General features: G+C 33.4%; 1 pseudogene; it reads left to right on the top strand.

Annotated features, from left to right (window-relative positions):
* Window positions 1–13533, top strand: part of LOC131991432 (apolipoprotein B-100-like) — an 85382-nt pseudogene extending 71849 nt beyond the window's left edge.
* The last annotated feature ends 8870 nt before the right edge of the window (window positions 13534–22403 follow it).

The following is a 22403-nucleotide window of genomic DNA, read 5'->3' as shown; positions in this document are numbered from 1 at the left end:
GTGTTTGTTTGTTATTCATTGTTGACGTGTGTTTGTGTCATGTGTACTTGTGCATGTCTTCTCCATGTTTGAGCATTTCATATTTTCAGCTTGTCATTGTTCCTGTGTAGTGTGTAAAGTGTAAGGATGAATGCATTTGTACTGTTGTAGCTGTCATTACATCTGACATGTGAATATTTAAACATCCACCCTGCCCCCCCTCACTTATTCCATCTAGAAATATCAAGGCGTTTCATTGGAGATGACACCCAAAACATATTATACAGTGTCCCGCGATGCACTGTTCAAGGTCAGAGCAATTTGCCTCTCTCTCGCGGATTTCCCTGTGCTCCCTTCCTCTTTCCCTTTTTACTCCTTTCTTCTAAAACAATAGGGTTGCAAAGGGTTGGAAAATTTCCAAGGGAAGTTAAGCTCGGGAGTTTTTGCACAATTTCAATTAAATCTACATTTTTTTTTTATTCTTTGGTTCAAATGCTCATTAAATTGAATTGTAACCATGCTAAGAATTCAATAGCATTACAATGTTCTGCATGCACAGTTGCATTTCCATCATATGTGCAGCCAAGACTAATGCACTGTGTTGATTATATACTATATTTTTTGTTAACCAGCATACAGTTGCCATAAAAAAATAACACAGTGTATGCATTAGGGCTGGGCGATATGGCCCTAAAAGAATATCACGATATTTCAGGCTATTTTTGCGATAACGATATTCTTGACGATATTAGGAAATACTTAAAAAGATATAGAAAATATGATTTTTTTTGTAGTCTGTATAAATAAAAATCTAAAATGTAGTTTGAAGTGCAAATCTCAACAGTTGCCAAATACAAAAAAATGTATTCTTGACTCTTGAGTATGAGCAAATAATAAAAATAACCATTTAGGGGTTCATATTTTAATGACATTTTGTAAAGGAGAATAAAGGTTCTTGTATGTTTTATTTAAGGCATCTTATTTTGACAGTCTTCTTGTAAATTCTGTGGTGGATTCTGTTAACACACTGTGCTCTTATTTTGAAAGCTGCATGTGTTTAGCTACAGGGAGTAAGTAGCTTTTTGTGATTAAAACAACTTTAACCACGACATCAAGAAGTAGGAACGTTGCCAATATCATGAAATGCATTTTTTTAACCATAAAAAAAATATACCGATATTATCGTGAACGATACGATGTGGCACACTCCTAGTATGCATGCTAATTTACAAATATTAGTTGATTGATTTCCCCTCTATTATTTGAGGGTTTTTTTGTTACTTTACAACACTGGTTGCACTGCTAAAATTTTAGTTGTAAGTCTTGTGTTGCACAAAAAAAAATCAACAAAGAACAAAAAACAACTGATCATAAACAATCAGTTTAAGTTTCAAGTACATATTGACAATTTTTTCTGCATTTGTACATTTTTAAAAAAAAAATCTATTAATATCCGTACAACCTTTTTAAATCCTGTAGTTGGGAATTCCATATTTAAACAAACATCTGTTTTGAAGTAGTACGAGCAACTTGGTGCTTAAAATCAAATCTCTTTGGCTTTCCTAGCTGGAAGTAAGAAAGTTGAATTATTAACAATGAGAGAAGCATTTTTCTCCTCATTATCCAGTTTAATAAATTAATAAAAAAAGGGTTTTTGGTAGTTGTGGGCTCATCTGCAAAGGTTAACAAGAATATGTAGTGGGAATTTTATTGTAAAATATGTATTTAATGAATTACTTTTTCATTTTAAACTCTAAAGTTGGCACATAATCTGGTATCTAACTCACCACATTCACACTGTAATTGACAAATAATGGATTAACGGTAACACTTTACAATAACATCCAAGTGATGTTTATAGATGGTTTATAAAGCAATTATTATTAACCATTTACAAACTTCTATGCATATTTAATCTTTGAATGTTTTCAAGCAATTTCTTAAAGGCATAAGAATCATTTTGAAATCATTTACATACTTAATATGGTGTTTAAAATGTTATAATGAGTGTAAAGCTATTAATAAACTAATAATTATGTTTGTTTATGGTAAAGTAATCTATTTGGCATTTATAAATTATAGTTCAACATTATTACATTTTCTATTCACCATTCTAAATGGCCTATATATGCTTTATAAATGATGATTAAACATTAATAAACTATCTGTTTACCATTTATAAATGATGGTTATTGTAAAGTGTTACCTGGATTTATATTACAAATCAATAGAAGAGGGGTTTGGTAGTTGTGGGCTCATCTGCAAAGGTTAACTTTTATTGTAAAATATGTATTTAATGAATTACTTTTTCACTTTAAACTCTAAAGTTGGCACATAATCTGGTATCTAACTCATTACATTCACACTGTAATTGACAAATAATGGATTTATATTGCAAATTAATAGATTATATGTCTTTATGATTTGGTTAAAGGTTTGATTCTATCTGCGTTTGATGCAACCTGAGCACATAAACCCTATATTTATTTTCTATTTCCATAAATTCCCATGGAAAGTTTCCACCTTGAGTACTCCTGGAATTTTGCAACCCTAGTAAAGAATCTAATTTAACATTTAGATAGTTCTCCAACACCCAACTTCCACCTCCAGGCCTTCTCCTAACCCACTGAGCCGCCTCTTTCTCGCCTTTCCCCCTTCTTGCTTTATGCCACAGAGGATTCACGAGGCTTCCCTGCTGTCTGATGATCCCTCTCTCTCTCTTTTTGCCTAAAGCATCTCCTGATCAATCTGTTTTTCTGTTTTCATCTTCCTGATTCCACTGTGATTGTTTCAAAGAAGCTTCCAGAGAGTTTGAGCCTCTTTGCATGACTAAAAAATGTTGTTATATATATACACTACTGGTCAAAAGTTTTAGAACACACCAACTTTTCCAGAATTTAATTGAAAATGATGCAGTTTAATGTCTCAGTGTACTCTGAAATGAATGCATATTTGCAACATTTAAAATTCATTATTGAGCATGATAGTGTTTTGAAAGTTAAAAAAAAAGATTCAGAATCACATTTTATGTTGGACTAAAGGACTAAAAAAAAACACAATGACCAAAAAAAGACACAAAATGGCCAAAAAAAGACACAAAATGACTAAAAAAGACACCAAAAGACACAAAATGACTAAAAAAAGACACAAAATGACCAAAAAAAGACACAAAATGGCCAAAAAGACACAAAATGACAAAAAAAGACACAAAATGACCAAAAAAAGACACAAAATGACCAAAAAAAGACACAAAATGACCAAAAAAAGACACAAAATGGCCAAAAAGACACAAAATGACAAAAAAAGACACAAAATGACCAAAAAGACACAAAATGACCAAAAAGACACAAAATGACCAAAAAAAGACACAAAATGACCAAAAAAAGACACAAAATGACAAAAAAAAGACACAAAATGACTAAAAAAAGACACAAAATGACCAAAAAGACACAAAATGACAAAAAAAGACACCAAAAGACACAAAATGACTAAAAAAAGACACAAAATGACTTAAAAAAGACACAAAATGACTAAAAAAAGACACAAAATGACTAAAAAAAGACACAAAATGACTAAAAAAAGAAACAAAATGACCAAAAAAGACACAAAATGACTTACAAAGACATGAAAATAATTAAAAAATGGACAAAATAGCCCAAGACTCCATAGAGTTAAGTTGTTAACCCATTTCTTGTTCCCTGAAAAAGGCCTACTTGTATAATTCTGAAATGTACATTATTTTTCAGTTTTGGTTCAGCTTACCTTTTTTTATTTACCTCTGGCAGTTCACCACTTACCTTTGGACCCTTTCAAGCTGTTCATTTGACTTGAACTGCTTGAATTTCAATAAAAAACTGGAAAAATTGGGGTGTTCTAAAACTTTTGACCGGTAGTGTGTATGTGTAGTGCTCAAATCTCTTCACCTTGAGTACTAAAATAAATAAATAATGCAGGTTATTGTTAAAACAGATTGACAGGAAATGGATTTGGAAGGCAAATACTACCAAATTTAAGGTGGAAGTCACATGATTTACCCAAACGTGACTACTTTACTTTAACAAGATAACTTCAGAGTGGTTTTATTTTTATTTGTGGCTTGGTCAGGTGAGTTTCTGTCTCCATCTTGTCACACTAAAAAATTACACCCATAACTGTCTATCACCCATTTCTGAAGGGGCAACAATGCTCTTGGTTGCGTTGCTCTGTTGGGCAACGCTCCAAGCCAGCAGCATCTGTTTTGTCTGACCTTCCGCAGTGATGACGTAAGGGTTTTTCTAAGACTACAGGTACATCTCAGAAACTAGAACATCATGAAAAAGATCTATATTTTCTGTCAATTATTTCAGAAAGTGAAACTTTACGCGTAGATTTAAATATTTCAAGCCTGTATTTCAGGGGTGGCCAACCTGTGGCTCTTTAGGCTGCCTGCAGGGTCTCCCTGTGGCTGAGACAAAAAAATGATATACATATTTTTACATTAAAATGTTAATTTATCAATGGTGTATACCAGGGGTCTCAAACTGGCGGCCCGCGGGCCAATTGCGGCCCTCGTGAGGATATTTTGTGGCCCCCACCTTGATATGAAAGTTTAATGTGAGTTTTATATGAATGGCACTTTACCGTGTTGTGTGTGGAAGGTCCCTTTAATTACTTTTTAAAATAATTTTGTGTCTCTTTTGGTAATTTTTAGTGTTTTTTTTTTTGGTCATTTTATTTCTTCTTTTAATATTTTTTTGTCTTATTTTGGTCATTTTGTTTCTTCTTTTAATATTTTTTTGTCATTTTTTTGGTCATTTTGTTTCTTCTTGAAGTAATTTAGTTCTTGTCTGCCATTTTGTGTCTTTTTTTGTAATTTTGTGTCTTTAAAAAAAAGTAATTTAGTGTTTTTTCAGTCATTTTGTGTCTTTTTTGTAGTTTTGTGTATTTTTTGGTCATTTGTATACTGCCTCCAGCGGCCCCGAGGTAATTTGAGTTTGAGACCCCTGGTGTAGACCAAAAGCTATTTGTATTCCTCAATTGTAAAATTGTATAGCCTTTTTACAGCATATTAAAAAAATGTTGACGTTTAAGTCAACTAAAATGTGCTTCATAGCTTACGAAAGTCTCCTGCCCGGCACCTTAACTTTTAAGTTTTGCCGACTTTGAGTTTAGTTTTGAGTTCCCCGAGACAGACTAGTTTTCAAAAGCATATTCATAAATGCTCAATATGACTATTAATAATGTTGGTAGGCTAATTTAGACTTATTAGGCTGTTTAATTTTCATTTTAGGCTCAATATAAGGTTTGCGGCTCCATTCCGTGATTTTCTTCTTTTTTTTTTGGCCAACAGTAGCTCTTTAGTTAGTAAAGGTTGCCCCCCCTGCTGTGTTTCTTGTAATTTTGATGATTCTGGCTTAGAGATAATGAGAACTCAGTTTCTCAGAATATTAGAATATTGATGGTCAGTGTAATGTGCTGGTCCTGGGTCAGTGGTGGTTTGCCCAGCCCATAGGAGTCTATGGGCTGTTGTCAAGAGAAAGGTGAGTATTGAGTGTATAGAAATGAAAAACAGACTTTTTTTTTTTTTTTTTTTTAAGTCAAAATATCGAGAAAGCAGTCGAAGTCATGAGAAAAAAGTCAAACTGAAGAAAAAAAAAAGTCGAAATCGTGACGAAAAGGTCAAAATGAGACGAAAAAAGTCGAAGTCACAAGAAATAATTCAAAATAAGAAAGTCGAAATCACGAAAAAAAGTCAAAATGAGAAGAAAAAAGTCGAAGTCACAAGAAATAATTCAAAATAAGAAAGTCGAAATCACGAAAAAAAGTCAAAATAACGAGAAAAAAGTCGAAGTCACAAGAAATAATTCAAAATAAGAAAGTCGAAATCACGAAAAAAAGTCAAAATAACGAGAAAAAAGTCGAAGTCACAAGAAATAATTCAAAATAAGAAAGTCGAAATCACGAAAAAAAAGTCAAAATAACGAGAAAAAAGTCGAAGTCACAAGAAATAATTCAAAATAAGAAAGTCAAAATCACAAAAAAAAAGTCAAAATAACGAGAAAAAAGTTGGTCACAAGAAAGTCAAAATGAAAAAAAAAGTAAAAATCATAACAAAAGCCAAAATGAGAAGCCTGACATTTGTTTAAAATATCCTTTTTTTTTTTAGTTAAAATATTGAGAAAGCAATCGAAGTTGCGAGAAAAGTCAAAATGAAAGAAAAAGTCGAAATCATGACAAAAAGAGGAGAAAAAAGTCGTCGTCACAAGAAATGATTCAAAATGAGAAAAAAAGTCAAAATCACAAAAAATCTAAATATCCAAAGCAGTCGAAGTCACGAGAAAAAGCCAAAATGAGAAGCCTGACATTTGTTTAAAATATCCTTTTTTTTTCATATAAATTGATCTTATTAATCTGTATAATGAGTTTCACTTTCTGAAATAACTGACAAAAAATATTGAATTTTTCACGATATTCATATTGAGTTGAGATGCAGCTGTTCTAATGGGGGTGTCACTCATTCGTCTACCTGATGCATGATTATCTCACAACAATCAGACCAGTGGTGAATCGTAGTGCATGAGCATCAATCAGCAGAAGGTGTCACACCGATTGATCCCAAGTGATTTAATCATCAGTGTTATAAATGTTTTTTACCTCTACTCACACCTCCACTGCCCCCTGCAGGATCAGTACGGTAACTACGTCATTCAGCATGTTCTGGAGCACGGCAGGCCAGAAGATAAGAGCAAGATAGTGGCCGAGGTCCGTGGGAAGGTTCTGGTCCTCAGCCAGCACAAGTTTGCAAGGTAAGAGGTTTGTTTTATGGTTCTATAGTGACAGAGGTGAAGACTGACACTGACAACATTGTTTTTGAACATTATCTTTATTGTTATTATAACATAACAAGCCAAGGGCTGGATCAACAAACGATGTGCAAATACAGATTCCTATAGATATTTAATCAGCCTCCTTTTCATGTTAGAGTCGCCCAACAAAAAAAACCCACAGTCTCCTGTGGTTAAATTACTCTCCTGTAAAATAAGGTTGCATACAATAATACTTCACTATATTACTAATCAGTATGACGTTTACTTGCATATGAAATACTGTATAATTCCGTTAAAACATAATGTTTTCACATTAGCAGTTTAAAACAAACATCTGCAAGTCAATAGAAAGCAAAAACATAATTACAGCTAATAGAATACTGATTGGAAAATGTCTATTCTTAGCCTGTTTATCCAAGATAATAGGCCTAAAAAGAATTTCATTTTGAAGCGAGCAAAACTATATTTGACAATTTCAAATCTAAATCCACTTCATGATTATAATGTTTTAAAGTGTTCAGTGTAACAGTGTGTGTAGCTGTCAGGTTAGAAATCAGCAGTAGTCACTGAGAGCACATGGAGTGGTTAAATAAAAATATTCACTCATGAATTCACACAAAATTAGTCACGTGCCTTATTTAGAGCAACTGTATTACTTTTAGCTGTAATAATAATTCATATTCTTCATAGAAGTGGCAGGAAAGTTCTTTTTCCAGTAGTTGAGTCAAACAACGGCCCTTTATGTGAACACAGAGAGCCTGAAGAGGTTAACACAGGAAGTTATAACCACCTTCATGAAACCACGTATCTGTGACTGTGGTTGTTAGCTTAGTGACGCCAGATCATGAGAAAATATCGTGGTGCAGGGCTCTGCTCCAAGGTTATAATAGTTTTGGATTTTTCATTAGTTTTAGTTTTAATTTCGTTGTGAATTTTTGTTTTCAAATTCAGTTAGTTTTAGTTAGTTTTTAGAGTGAGTTTGATAGTTTTAGTTTAGTTTTTATTTTTTGAAAATGCTTAGTTTTTATTAGTTTTAGTGCTATTATCTGTTCATTACATACATACATACATACATACATCATTTTTCTCTCTTTCTGTCCCTTCAGTAACGTAGTGGAGAAGTGTGTGATCCACTCGTCTCGTGCAGAGAGAGCTCTGCTGATAGATGAGGTGTGCTGCCAGAAGGACGGTCCCCACAGCGCGCTGTACACCATGATGAAGGACCAGTACGCCAACTATGTTGTCCAAAGAATGATCGACATGGCCGAGCCCGCTCAGCGCAAAATCATCATGCACAAGGTCAGGAAACTGCTAAATATATACACTACCGGTCAAAAGTTTTAGAACACCCCAATTTTTCCAGTTTTTTATTGAAATTCAAGCAGTTCAAGTCAAATGAACAGCTTGAAAGGGTCCAAAGGTAAGTGGTGAACTGCCAGAGGTAAATAAAAAAAGGTAAGCTTAACCAAAACTGGAAAATAATGTACATTTCAGAATTATACAAGTAGGCCTTTTTCAGGGAACAAGAAATGGGTTAACAACTTAACTCTATGGAGTCTTGGGCTATTTTGACCATTTTTTAATTCTTTTCATGTCTTTGTAAGTCATTTTCTGTCTTTTTTTGGTCATTTTGTGTCTTTTTTTAGTCATTTTGTTTCTTTTTTTAGTCATTTTGTGTCTTTTTTTAGTCATTTTGTTTCTTTTTTTAGTCATTTTGTGTCTTTTTTTAGTAATTTTGTGTCTTTTGGTGTCTTCTTTGTCATTTTGTGTCTTTTGGTGTCTTTTTTTTTTTGGTCATTTTGTGTCTTTTTTTGGTCATTTTGTCTTTTTTTTTGTCATTTTGTGTCTTTTTTTAGTCCTTTAGTCCAACATAAAATGTGATTTTGAATCTTTTTTTTACTTTCAAAACACTATCATGCTCAATAAATAATTTTAAATGTTGCAAATGTGCATTAATTTCAGAGTACACTGAGACATTAAACTGCATCATTTTCAATTAAATTCTGGAAAAGTTGGTGTGTTCTAAAACTTTTGACCAGTAGTGTATGAAATGTGTTTCTTATAGGGCTGGGCGATATGGACCAAAAGTCATATTTTTTATTTTATTTTTTTTACCTTTATTTAAGGAGGAAGTCCCATTGAGATTCAGAATCTCTTTTTCTCAAGAGAGACCTGCCAAAATGGCAGCCAAAAATCAACACAAGTGTCAAAAAATTAACATTTACAATAAAACAAATACAATATAACACAATATTAAAACATAATGAGCCTTATTAACTTATAATAATAATGAGCCTTATTAAATTTAAATTCACATTTGTAAAAAAGATTCCTTTGTTTCTCAGACGATATTTTTAATTTTCTCGATCAAATTTAAAAAAAATTAAAATTCTGGCTATAATCTAAATTTCTTGTCTTAAATAAAAACAATAAGTTACATTTTTAAAGCAAATTGCATTCAAATAAATACCCTTGTAATATATATGTATTTTCTCTGTTTTAAACAAAGGAAAGTCAGAAGTGGATAACGCCCTCTGCTGTTTGAAAAGGAGTATTGTAATTAATTTTTCATCTCTCTGATTTGAATTGTCACATAATTGTATTGTAGATTTAATTTTTAGTTTGTTGAATTTTATTTATACAGACTAAAAAAAAGATAATTTCTATATATTTTTCAGTATTTTGTAATATCGTCAAGAATACCATTTTCACAAAAATACCCTGAAATATCGTGATAATCTTTTAGGGCCATATCGGCCATCCCTAATAGGAGTTATTGATCAACAAACAATTGTAAACAACTAATTATTTCAGCTCTTCCCACACCTGGAATACAATACCAAACACAATATCTTATAGCTTTTTATTATATATTTATTTACTTTTTAGGTATTAGGGCTACGTGCAAGGCAAGATGCACTTTATATTCTAAAAAATGGGTACTCCCAATATCATAAAATTACCATTGCTGGTATTTAATAAATGTAACGTGTATTGATTATTGTGCATTTAAAATAGCACTTTGTATTTACTGTAAAATCGGGCAATCTGCAATATAATTACACACCTAAAACACTTTAAACACTTAAGCAGTCTGCACTTTAATCAACCCTTTGATATAATAAACATGGCGTTTAACACTAGTGAAATACATTTGGTCCCCTGACCCTTGACCCCTGACCTCTGACCCCTGGCCTGTATGTTCCATGATCCACTATACTTTTCATTGTTCTTGCTTCTCTTTTTCTTTTCTGTTCTATTGTGCTCAAGGACACGTTTTCTCTCCTCCTGCTCATTCTGGCCATGAAGGCCAACTGTTCTACTTGTTGTTACCGATGTTTTATTGATTTTATTGTTATTATTATGGTATTAACATCAAAGGGATGCCAAAGGGACTAAAGATGGAAATTAGCTTTTGGCTATAATCTTGCATATTTAAATGTATACACTACTGGTCAAAAGTTTTAGAACACACCAACTTTTCCAGAATTTAATTGAAAATGATGCAGTTTAATGTCTCAGTGTACTCTGAAATTAATGCACATTTGCAACATTTAAAATTCTTTATTGAGCATGATAGTGTTTTGAAAGTAAAAAAAAGATTCAAAATCACATTTTATGTTGGACTAAAGGACTAAAAAAAGGCACAAAATGACCAAAAAAAGAAACAAAATGACCAAAAAACACACAAAATCACTAAAAAAACACACAAAATGACTAAAAAAAGAAACAAAAAGACCAAAAAAAGACACAAAATGACTAAAAAAAGACACTAAATGACTAACAAAAGAAACAAAATGACCAAAAAAAGACACCAAAAGACACAAAATGACCAAAAAAAGACACAAAATGACCAAAAAAAGACACAAAATGACAAAAAAAGACACCAAATGACTTACAAAGACATGAAAAGAATTCAAAAATGGACAAAATAGCCCAAGACTCCATAGAGTTCAGTTGTTAACCCATTTCTTGTTCCCTGAAAAAGGCCTACTTGTATAATTCTGAAATGTACATTATTTTCCAGTTTTGGTTAAGCTTACCTTTTTTTATTTACCTCTGGCAGTTCACCACTTACCTTTGGACCCTTTCAAGCTGTTCATTTGACTTGAACTGCTTGAATTTAAATAAAAAACTGGAAAAATTCTAAAACTTTTGACCGGTAGTGTATGTTCATTAATATGTATTGTCCCTGTTTTAAATAAATAAACTCAACCGTTTGCCGTCTCTCTCCTCAGATCCGGCCTCACATCGCAACTTTACGCAAGTACACCTATGGGAAGCACATCCTGGCCAAGCTGGAGAAGTACTACATGAAGAGTGGGTCTGAACTGGGGCCCATCGGGGGCCCCACAAACGGCCTCATGTAGTCCCGCCGACCCCCCGGGTCCCCTGAAGGAGCCCCGCCCCCCCCCACCCTGTCCTGTGAGAGATGCTCCTTAGCCATAGGGCCTTTGACCCCCACCCTCTGTTATCCCATGTTTTTGGGGGGGAATTACCAAAAAAGAAAAAAAAAAAAAAGACAAGTCAACTTCACCTAAGAACGCTGTGAAAACTGACCCTGCCACTCTTCTCGGGCGGGCTGATATTTTTTTTTCTTTCCTGGGTAAAGCACAAGCCCACTGTTAATGATGTAATTGATGTATTTGACTGGTTTTCATATTATCTTGTACATTTAGTTTTTTACCTTGTAAATTCTCTGTAGAAAAAAAAAAAAACTTACTTATACACATTTGCTGAAATTTCCAATTCCTACAATTAACACCAGCAAGTGATTTTATAAGGCTAAACTGAGTGATCCTTTTAACACACAACAAAAAAAAACAATTCCACTTGTTTTTGTAACCAGACTTATTATGTCAGCTGTTCTAATGAAGTCTAGGCAATTGAATATTATATTTGTATATTATCCCATGCACAGTTCAAGTGTTTTCCCATGCCAAAGCAGCTGATGGATTAGTTTTCAAATATAGCACTACATAGTACTACATAGTGGATGGAGAGTACTATGTGTCCTGTGCCACAGTCCCCCAGAGGTCCCACAGACCTGGTTTGCCAGCTTGGCTTTGGGGATTGGTGCTTTAGTGTTTTAGGGTGGTGTTTTTTCCAGTGGTGGCTTATTCTCGCCTCCTGTTTCCAGGCAGATTTGGGGGAGGGGCGTGTGCGGCTTGTAGTCTGCCTGATGTAATTATCTGAACAGTTTCGGTACTAAAACTCCTCCAGACTGACCAACCTGAGCTGCTGCATCCACTGAGCCCCGTCTGAGCCGTCTGTGTCGTTTATGCAAGAACAGAAACAGCTCCATTAACTTATAGAAGCAGAGCATGAGGTCTGGTTGTACAGTGGTCACCTGCTATACTCTTAACATGAAATGACCGTAGTGGGGGGGCTTTTTGTGGGGGTAGCGGGGTGGGAGGGAGCGGGGTAAGTGTCGGCATGCTGTGACAGGTTTTAATCCTTGGAATGAGTTTTTTCTTTATCATGTTTTGTGTAACATCTTATCTGTCTTGTACTTTGAGATGAACACTGCCCTAGAAACGGTATCTTTATGTACTGAATAATCATCTCTTGCGTAGAAGTAGCTTAGCGGTGTATAGCATCTTTATGTATGAGTAAATTGTTGCTTTTTTGGGGTTTTAGGGGGGCTTGAAGCGACGATGGGACCCCCACCACCGCCTGAAGGTCAGAGTAGTCCAAAAAAAAATAAAATAATTAAGTCGTGAAGTGGCGCTCGTCCCAGTTTTTTGTACATCTGAGGTGACATGAACTAGACGTAGAGGGATGAGCTGGAGAAAGGGATGCAGAAAGAACCTTTTTTTTTTTTTTCTTTCTTTTTTTAATGGTTCTGTTTTTGTTTTTTAAATCTATTTCTTTTGGATGGGGATGCAAGTGGTCGGTGGAGGCCGGTGGGGCCGTCGGAAGCTAAACAATTCACCTGTAACGCTCGTAGTGATGGCTTCTTTGCTTCATATGAATAATTGTAGAATACATGTAGTATATGTGCAGTTAATAAGTGTAAGATTATTAGTTGAATTGAAAAAAAAAAACCGTCTAGTCGTGGTGTTTGACAGGCCTTGCTCTAAATTTGTAGTGATGCTTTTATTTCGTCTGTACAGTTGTACATTTGTAAACGTTTATGCTGTAAATGGGATGTCTTTTACACTTTTTGGGGAGAAAAAGGCAAAAATGTGCATTTTGATGTGTGTATATTCATCACTCCTTTCCCCTTGAATATAATGTATACAGTTTTATTTGATCAAGTGTTATTTTAAAGGAAGAAAAAAAAACTTTATGGCTTCACAATCTGGCATGGTTTTTTGTTTTTAATCTGTTATGGGAAAGGCCAGCCTCTATTTGTACTGAAGCTGTAACATCCACTGTTGATAGTCTTTCTGAAGTGTGACAGTTTAAAAAGAAGAAGAAGAAAAATAATAATAATACACTCTGTACTAAAACTGAGGCTGCATTTAGTCCTCTCTGCTACCATGGAAACTTCACAGGATATGACAAGAATTATTTTTGTACAGAAGAGTGCTGTATTTTGGAACAGCTTCTACCTTGTAAGCAAAAGCAATGTAAAATATTGTCAATTATATAAATATGAACATATGAGTTTTGTCACACTGTCAAAGTCATGTACATTTTCAGGTGGCCTTATGTACATTTCCAGATGTTAGATGAAGAAAACAAACTCATTTTTGGAAGCAGAATTGTGACTATGTATGATTAAACTGTTCTTCTAACATTTGACCCGCATTGTTGTGGTTTTTCTCATCTTTGATCGATTTTTTTTAAAAGCGGTTTTTAACTTGTTTTCATTTTCAAACAGGAAACGCTCCGAAAAATATATTTTTTTAGCTTTTGGTGCATTTCTCACATCACTAACATTTGCACAACAGTTAGTTCAACCTCCGTACTTCAGTAAAAGTACCACTACCACACTTTGAAATTACTCCACTACAAGTAAAAGTCCTGCATTCAAAACTTACTGAAGTAAAAGTACAAAAGTATCAGCATCAAAATGTACTTAAAGTATCAAAAGTAAAAGTACTTGTTATGCAGAATGGACCCACTCAGATTGTTTTATATATTCTAAATATATTATTACATTATTTGTATTGATGATTTTATGTAAGCAGGGTTTTAATTTTGTAAAGATATGGCTCATTTAAGTATTTAATATACTGTTATATTTGATAAAATAAAAAAGTCTAATCACCTTAAATTGATCATATGTTTTATGTTGAATCTCGACCTGTAAAGTAACTAAAGCTGTCAGCTAAATGTAGTGGAGTAAAAAGTACAATATTTGCCTCAAAATGTAGTGAAGTACAATTATACATTTAGATAAAAATAGAAGCACTCAAGTAAAGTAAAAGTACCTCAAAATTGTACTTAAGTACAGTACTTGAGTAAATGTACTTAGTTACTTTCCACCACTGGTCATTAGTGCTCATCATAGTAACAGTTTCTCCTTACAACACATTATAAATGCTTTTGGACAGTCATCAAGTGCTTTCATACAACTCTCTGCTGCTTTATAACATTATCATTGTCAGTCTTAACCCACAATAGGGCACTCATTGAAATACTTGCAAGTTCCTAGTTTCAACCCTAGAGAATATTGGAGAATATTACATACAGCCAGAATGTATAAAAAAACATACAGACCCGGGGGCGGGGGGTAATATTTTGAGAAAAAAAGGTTACGAGATTAAGGTGTCAAATCTACGATAAAAAATGTGCAGATTTACGAGATTTAAAGTGGTGAATCTGCGATAATAGTTCTTTTTTTCCCCACTTTTGTCTCGTGAATCTGCAACTTTTTTCGAGCAGATTTGCCACTTTAAATCTCTTAAATCTGCAAAAAAATTTTCTTGTAGATTTGGCACTTTAATCTAGTAAATTTGCGTCATAGTCAAGTTCTCCTCGTACAAGTCCATGTGGTTCTACGACCAAACAGAGAGACATGGGGAGCCCATTTTGATATCCACTGAAGTTACCAAATATAGTTCTTCGCCCGATAAAGGGTTAATTAACTATACCTGTGAATGCTGAATAGTCATTCCATATAAAACTAATAGTCCTCATTTCATTGCTTGAGTCATTACATACAAAAATGTTGAACTAGTTGTCAAAATCTGGCAAGCAAATTCTATCCTTTTTTTTTTTTTTAACTTTTTTTTTTTCCTAAAAATGTCTCCTAAATTGAACAATTCCTCTCAGGTGAAGCTCTGTGTGAAGCATTAGTTGAACCAATGATGAGCCACTTCTCTACACTCAGAGCTGAATCCATAAACCCATAGATGCTTTACATCACTGTCTATTATTCTTGTCTTCACTATTCAACACAATGAAGAATATATATATATATATATATATATATATATATATATATATATATATATATATATATATGTCAGCTTTGGTTTTGAGTTGGATTTTGTAGTTTGCATTTTTTTTATATCATTATTTCTCTGAAATAAAGCAAAATTGAAATCTAAACTTTGTCACAAGATAAAACAGACATGAAGGAGTTAATTTTTAATTATAACTCAATTTCAACCAAAAATGTATTGACTGCAGTTAGTCTTTGTGGGGCAGCAGCCTGTAGGATTCTTATGCTCAATTATGTCTCATAAGACAAAAAAATCAGTGAGTGTATATTCTGAAGGTTTTTCTGCAGAGGGGTGTGTGCATATATCATTTATAACGTGATTTAAATAAAACATTTGATTCCCTTCTTTTTTTATTATTGCTGTTGACAATATTTTCTGATTTATGGAGTGATAAAAAGAGATTAAAAATAAATTATCCCTGTGTAAAAACATTCGCCTCTTCCACGTGACGTGTGTTGTGTGGGTGTGTGACGTGTATCCAGGTAACCAGGTGTTACGCGCTAAAGGTCACGGTGGATTATTGGTGGTTTTATTTGTGGGCGTGGCCTGAGCAGCCCGGGAGAGGCTCGAGGAGGAAGAGCACCAAATAAACCAAAGACCAGCTGAGCCGCAACATGGGCCCATCATCATTACCAGCCTGGCTGCTTTTATTCTGTTTATCTCTGGGATTAATACCTCATAACTACATGCTGGTCAGTCTTTTTATCTTTTATACAAACTTTATTTTTAACTGATAGACGTCACGTCTATCAGTCTCGTGCTCACCTTTCTCACTTCCTGTCTGTCAGTCTGTGGTTATTTTAGGCTGCTGCTTGTTTTTTACCATCTTATTGTTTGTTCGGGCTTGAGATTTATTCAAAAAAAGTTTATTTTTTATGTTTTATCTCCTAGTTACTATACATTTAATTGAAATTGTCGAATCTGGACGCGCTCATTTGGTTATTCGCGTCTTATTTTTATTATATAATGATATTTTTAACACTTAGTGTTAGATATTAGTTGGTGTCACAGGAATTTAAACTGCGCTTTAAACTTCAGATAAGATATTATACGCAGATAATTAGAGAGAAATATAATTAAAATGTGTTTCAGCGATAAACTGTAAAAAACAAACTAACAAAAAAAAAAAAAAAAAGGTTTCAGCAGAAGACGTCACTAACCATGATGTGGGTTTTCCATTTGTCACCTCAGAGTTTCACTAGAAACTCTTTATAATATTATGGCAGAAAACAACAATTGCATTTTACAGATTTTTTTTTTTTTATTGTTCCTCTATTTCATTTATTTTACTGTAGCCCTAAGAAACACCAAACATATCAATCAATCAATCAATCAATCAATCAATCAATCAATCAAACTTTGTTTATATTGCGCTTTTCATACATAGAAATCAAACAAAAAGTGTTTTACAAAAAATACAAATAAAAACAGACGATTAAAACGACAAAACCCACCCCTCCCGTCCCCACATACACATCTACACGTACACACACGCACATAGACACGTACACACACACACACACACTCAGACTCACTCACAGCACATATTGATTGATAGTGTAGATCAATTATTCTTTCTTTCAAAATAATTTTTTTTCCAAGGATTTTCCTTGGATGCATAATTATATCAGCTGTCAGAGCACACCTCAAATTTAAAAAGTAAATAATAATAACAATAAAAAGTAATACAGATAGATAAAAAGGTGAAAATAATTTAAAAAATGTAGAGAAACACAAAGACAGACAAACAGACAAAGGCACAGACACACACACACACACACACACACAAACACACACAGACACGCACAGACACACACACACACACACACACACAAACACACACAGACACGCACAGACACACACACACACACACACACACATTGACAAAGGCACAGACAGACATACACACACACACACACACACACACACGCACACACACACACACACATACACAAAGACACAGACAGACATACATACACACACACACACACACACATAGACAAAGACACAGACAGACATACACACACACACACACACACACACACACACACAGACAAATATACACATATACACAGACACACACAGATATTATGAGTTGACACAAAGAGAAACCAGTTAATGTGGAGGATTGAATCTTTTAGACAGCAAACAGAGGAACAGCAGCTGTGTATGTGTGTGTGTGTGTGTGTGTGAGGGATCTGACAGTCTGACTGCTCACATCGTTCTATTTATTTCAGGTTTGAGTCATCAGCAGTAAACTATTATTCACCATTATTCATCCTATCCATCTCCTCCCAATCATTGCATCAATAACTCACCCTGTAGGCTACAGAGGTCAAAAAAACAATCTTTCATAAAGAAATATATGCAGTTTACAGTGATTCAGGAAAATGAAAACTGTGACTACACTGTAAAAAAAGAAAAGTTGGGTGAACTCAAAATTTCAAGGCAACAAACTTCGATAAAATTATAAGTTGGACAATTAAACTAAATATTCTAAGTTTTGTTTTTGAGTTTGCTCAACTCTGAATTCAGATTTTTGTCAACTCAACTGTAAGTTGTACTAACTTATAATTTTACATTGTAATAACTTTTAATCCTTACTTCTGCTAACTTCTGCAATGTGCTGAATTGGCACGATTGTAACGTCACTATGAAATGTCAGCTAATGTTGTGACCACAATTTAGAGTTAGCATTGATACGCTAATGGCTACTCTTGTAGCTGTAACAAGCAGCGCCGCTATAGCATCAGTTAGCTGCTAGCATCAGTTAGCCGCTAGCATCAGTTAGCTGCTAGCATCAGTTAGCCGTTAGCTTTCGCTAATGACCGAATTTCCCAACAAAGAAATAAGAGTTATCAGAACTATTGTCCCTTGTTGTGAACCCCAACTTAAAGATATAAGTAACAACAACTCACCAACTTGTTTTTGAGCAGACAACTGGCTTCCTTTGTTGTGCTAACTTACATTATTGCCCTAAATGTCAATCATTTATATTTCCAAGTTTTACCAACTTAAATCACTGTTTTAGGCCAAAAAATACAAGTTGGCTTTTTTGCAGTGTAGTACACTGAAGGAATGAAGCTGTTTGACCTGCTGCCACTGATAGATGGATGCTTATTTACTCAACACTGGTGTGTCTCTATGAGAGCGTAGCAACAATAACACATGTGTCCTTATGGTTGTGAGGACTTGTTGACATTAAACAAACCTGTCTCAGGGGAAGACGGGCAAGTCAGGATCGCTTTAAAATCCTTTAAAATCCTTTAAAATCCTTTAAAATCAGTGGTGGTTCTAGACCAGTTTTACTGTGGGGGCCAAGGAGGGGCCAGTGTTTAATCAGAGGGGCACATTAGCACATGAAAAAATGGCAAAGATGGTATTTAAGCATTCAAAATCTTTGAATGCGTTGAAAAAGACACAAAATGGCCAAAAAGACACAAAATGAGAAGACAGAATAACCAAAAAAAACCCCCACAGAAGGCACAAAAATTACCAAAAAAGACCAAAAAAAGACACAAAATAACTAAAACAGACACTTAAAAGACACATAAATGACACCAATGACAAAAAAGACACAAAATGACAAAAAAAAAGACACAAAATAACTAAAAAAAGACACAACACCAGACACAAAATTACCAAAAAAAAAGACACACAATGACTTACAAAGACATGAAAAGGATTCAAAAATGGACAAAATAGCCCAATAAGACTCCAGAGAGTTAAACTATTATACAATGTAACATTCTGGGTTCCTTTTGTGTACAATGAGATATTGTTTGAAAAAAAAAAAAAGGTTAGAATTGTTCCATTGTTCATCGTTATAAATTGACCATTTTATTATTAATTTGACACGTTTTGTATCTGTTTATTTCAGTCAATACATGTCATCAAAACAAACCAGAAAAAAAACATTGATCAAAGTAAACAACATGTAAACAGAGAGAGAAAATTGATAATAGACATTTGGACCGAAAAGGCTGAAGCAGCTTATTACGCCTTATTACCATGTTACAACTCAAGTTAATTTAAAAATTAGAAATGTACAATCTGTTATTTATCAACAAAAGGAATAAGCAGTCACAAAAGAGAGAAAAGAAAGAAGCTTATTACTCATTACTCTAACTTATATCAATTAATCATCCTATTTTTAAGTCATTTTTTGAATAAGTTAATGGTATTGCAAGTTTTCAAGTCTTTCTCCAATTTGTTCCATAAATTAAATTAATTTAATTAAAATTAAATCATGTAGTCAAAAATAGAATTCTCTTAAAGAAAAATCTCCTCCAGCTTAGGGCTGGGAGATATGGACCACAAAATCATATCCTGATATATTTAGGCTGAATATCGATATATGATATATATCCCGATATTTTTTATCTTTAAGTGACAGCAAATAATAATAATAATAATAATAATAATAAATGTTCAGTCAAAGTCAAATATGACATGTCACAAGTAGTTTTATTGAAACTGTTTATTTTAGTGAACATAAATACTGTATAACAACAGGAGAACCTTTTTAAAAAAAATCAAAGCTCCATAAATGCACATTTAAATAAAATAATATTTTAACCTTTTAAAATTCCAACGTAGAACAGAAGTGCTTGTCATCCAGTCACTGAAAATACAGAAATCTCCAAAATGACCAAAGTTTTTGAACCCAAATCACAGCATAGATTCTTCTATATTGTTACAAAGGTCTTGCTATATTGATATTATATTATGATGGGTCTTTTAGACCATTTTAATCCATTCTTGATATGAAAAAAATGCATAATTCAGCACCAAATGTGTGAAACAAATGGTATCAACCCAAAAATTGTTGCAACAACTTATGGGACATAGTCAAACATGGAAATGGACTTCAAAGGGACTCATGTATTTATTTATTTATTTATTTAAACCTATTTAGGTGTATAAGGGGTTCATAACATTAATATAACTCAATTTATTAGATATTTTTGACCAGAACAACTTTACACGCATCAAATTAATCTTCAGGTTACAGCTTCAGATGATGTCACCACTTCTATTATGTTGTTGTCCTGCTATCTCCCCCTAAACACAACCACCAATTCTCCAAAAAAAGGACCTTAAATGGTAACTGGTTAATAAAAACAGTCTATGAAATAAAATAGGCCAATCTTTCTTTATATGAGAAAAGAATAACGAACATTACAAAATAACTAAATATGACAAACCCTAGTAAGGGCAATAATAATGCTAATATCCTTTTACCGTAATATTAGAAAACCGTATTTATTACGGTAAAGTTCTGGCAACCACAGCTACTGTTTTTTTACCGTAAAAACAACATTTTTTTTTACAGTGTAGCTTTAAAAATAGTATTTCAATGGTTAGTAGACAGAGATTTTTAACATGATGTTGAGCTGCTACAGATACTGAAACTGTAAATACGTGACAGTGTTTAATGTGTTCTTTCACCTTTACTGCTCTCCAAATGGGTGGAGTGACTTTACCATTTAATTCAAGCTATAATCTCTACTCATTACACTTTATTGGGGATAATATAACAGTAGAGTTCTGGCTTTGTGAGCCACAGTGTTTTTGTGATGTTGTGTTACTTCAGTGGGACTTTGTACTCAAGACATGATTAATCATTTCCTTATTGTCCTCTTCAGGAAAAGAGCTTTATGGGTTTCAGAAATGTTTATTGAACCAAAGTCTAACTGCAGTAATGTAAGAGGTAAAACTGAGAAAAACTGCTTTAAAGTAGTTTTTAACGTGTTTTAACTGGCCAGCCAAATGTGTTATGACACTTATTTCTACATGTATTGATGATGTCATTTTTATGCTCAAAAATCATGATGATTTATTTGACCTTTGACCCCAAAAACCGTTGCTAATGCATTACTGTAAAAGGTTCTAATAGTAATGTAAAAACAGAGTGCAGTAACAACAATGTTGTTGTCTTCTTTCAGCTTTTAGAAAAAAATGCATTGAAATGCTGAATGCACACTGCAAAATTCAAAAAAGTCTCTTCAAAAACTTCAGTAAAATCATGTTATATATAACTACACTGCCCTACAAAGTCAAACTGCAGTAACTTCAAAAGGTAAAACTGAGAAAAACTGCTTTAAAGTTTTTTTAACATGTTTTAACTGGCCAGCAAAATGTGTTATAGGTAGGTGAGCGATATGACACTTATTTCTACATTTCTACGTGTACTGATGATGTCATTTTTATGCTCAAAAATCATGACGATTTATTTGACCTTTGACCCCAAAACCGTTGCTAATGCATTACTGTAAAAGGTTCATATAGTAATGCAGAAACAGAGTGCAGTAACAACAATGCTGTTGTCTTCTTTCAGCTTTTATATTTTGTTTTCAGTGAATAAACAGTTTAAAATTGATTTTGTTATAAGTGTATTTAAAAGTGTTTAACAACTTTATTCAAAGATTTGCGTATTTTAGACATAATATTATAAAGTAATGTTATATTTTAGTCTTATTAAAAATTATTATTATTATTAAAAATATGTATATTACAGTAATATATATAAATATAAATACGAAATAATTACAAATATGTATACTACAATACATGACAACAATATATATGAAAATTATAAGAACAATGTAAAAAATATCTTTACTACTAGATTTGATAATAAAATAATTTAAAAATAAATTGGAATATAAGACATTAAAAAAGTGTGTTCAAATGCAAGAAAATAATAAACAAAAAGATCCTATTAGTTGAAGTATAAATGTAATATTCCTTCACCTCTTGTCTGTTTTCATACGTCTGATAATAAGACAGGAAACAGTATTTTTGTGGTCTGCATCTTTAAATATTCTCATCCTGTTTTTTCTTTATGAAATTAGCATGCTGGTCCTCCTGAAGACCAGGAGGGATCCGATGATCTGGAAGGTTCTGGTTCTGGTTCAGGGGACTGGTCAGAACAAGGTAATGCACTGGGAAATGGTTCTAATCCACTTCACATTATATCCGTTGTTCATGTCATTACTTCTTCCAAACCCTCACATTTAATATATATACTTCATATCCTCTCTGTCTCAGCAGGAGAAAGGGAAAACATGGAGGATCAGCCGAACGGCAGCAAAGATATCAGAACTTTAGAAACAAGCTCAGGAGACGGAGACAGGAGAACCTTCCAGGTACGCTCTGTTCATGAGTCTCACTATACTACACTATACTCAGATACACAGAAAATAAAAGCTAAAAG

This window comes from Centropristis striata, chromosome 18, assembly GCF_030273125.1.
Source record: "Centropristis striata isolate RG_2023a ecotype Rhode Island chromosome 18, C.striata_1.0, whole genome shotgun sequence".
NCBI lineage: Eukaryota > Metazoa > Chordata > Actinopteri > Perciformes > Serranidae > Centropristis > Centropristis striata.
The sequence above is the reverse complement of the archived record's forward strand: the minus strand, read 5'-3'. Positions and strand labels throughout refer to the sequence as shown.